The sequence below is a fragment of the Penaeus monodon genome, unplaced genomic scaffold (assembly GCF_015228065.2).
Source record: "Penaeus monodon isolate SGIC_2016 unplaced genomic scaffold, NSTDA_Pmon_1 PmonScaffold_9359, whole genome shotgun sequence".
Classification (NCBI taxonomy): domain Eukaryota; kingdom Metazoa; phylum Arthropoda; class Malacostraca; order Decapoda; family Penaeidae; genus Penaeus; species Penaeus monodon.
In genome coordinates, this window is record NW_023664724.1 from 3140 (window position 1) to 5000 (window position 1861).

The following is a 1861-nucleotide window of genomic DNA, read 5'->3' on the forward strand; positions in this document are numbered from 1 at the left end:
TCATTTAAACGGTTCTTTAAGATTTATGTCCTTAACACAGGGCTCTCTAACGGCGAACTCTTCATGTTCTTTTCTTTTTTTTTTTTTACTTCACGACTCTCTAAATTGAGGATTTGAAGTGTTATTTCCTCATCACAGACGTTCCCATCTTTCACATAGACAAATATCCAATGTTTTGTTCATTTTTATTGGCATTTATAGTTCTCTTAGCAAATTTAGCCTAGCATTGCAATAGCATACAGAAAACCCATAGATCCTATTTTCACCCTGTGTTTAAAAGGTCCGAAAGTATTTTAGGGTCAGATACAAATCAGCAAAATACCATTCATGCTGAAAAGGAAGTAAAATCAACCACATACATGATTCAGATTTTAATATCGGATATCGGCTCGATATAAAAATGGTTGTTTAATAAAGATGATGTTATGGACTTTGGGGTTGATGATTGAAGGTTGGGGCTCTATTCTCCGGGAATTGACGTCGGCGCGCCCGAAGTACTCGTTGGACCTCCTGAAGGCGGCGGCCTCGGAGCAGGGAAGGGCTTCCTCGGGAAATGCGCACACGAGACGTTCCTGGTCGAACATGGTGCCCTCGCCACACATGAACGAGAAGGGCGGGTGATGTACACGTTGTTGTCGATGTAGGGCAGACACACGTGGAACAGGGCGCAGTCGTTGCTGGTGTCGGCGTAGTAACCGTAGGGGAGTTCGGCGCAGTCGAAGCCGGTGTTGATTCTACCCAGAACCAGCGAGGCGTTGGAGGGCAGCTCGAAGCGCAGAGGAGACGAGTCGCGACCCCAGACGGAGGCCGGGAAGGGCGGCGCCACCCCAAACCAAACACAGCGACTGGAGTGAATCGTTCATTTATAGCTAATTCATGGAGCAAGAGACATGTATCATTTAATTTGCTTCAGTAAAAAAACTAGTCAGGTATCCAATCAAATTCACATTTAAGATACAGTAAAATATGCTTGCATGTAGGGTTAAAATACACACAAACAACACACATATATGCATGTATGTAAATATATACATATAAATGCACATACATACATACATATATGTATATATCTCTCTCTCACTCAACACAACAAATATATGTGTATATGTGCATAGATGCACACACACACACACACACACACCACACACACACAACACACCCCACACACACACACACACCACATATATATATATATTTTATATATATATATAATATATTAAAATATATATATATATATATATATGCGTGTGTGTGTGTGAATCCATATAATATATATATATATATATATATATATATATATATATATATATAATATTTTATGTATGTATGGATGCATATATAAATGAATAGATACACACACACACCACCACAACACACCACACACACACACACACACTATATATATATTTTATATATATATATAATATATATATATATATATATATATATATATATATATAATATGCTCATATATAGTCCCTAAATATACCTAAGAAAGAGAACTGGAGTGACAGGTGAACTCACCTAGAGCAAAGACCTTTATGATGTGTAACACTGCGATCTGTAGCAGGGTATGTCCAGAGCACCTGACAATGCCCCAATATATACCCATCATCCGCGTCCTTAGCCCCGCCCGTTTTCCCCTCCCCCCCTACTCTAACCCTCCTACTTGTCCCAGGCAGACATTTACGACCTTGAAAGTCCCTTTTTTCCCACTCTAAAGAATAACATTAATTACAGTCAGAGCGTAGCATGTGGCTGCAGCACCTGGCGTTGGGCGCCCGACTCGCCTCCCCTATCCTTGCCGCCCGCCTCTCTCCCTCCATCCTCGTCGCCCGCTCTTACCCTAAGCCGAGGGCGC

General features: G+C 41.2%; 1 pseudogene; it reads right to left on the reverse strand.

Moving 5' to 3' along the window:
• Positions 1-371: 371 nt before the first annotated feature.
• Positions 372-1612, reverse strand: LOC119572058 (annotated as a pseudogene).
• Positions 1613-1861: the final 249 nt, after the last annotated feature.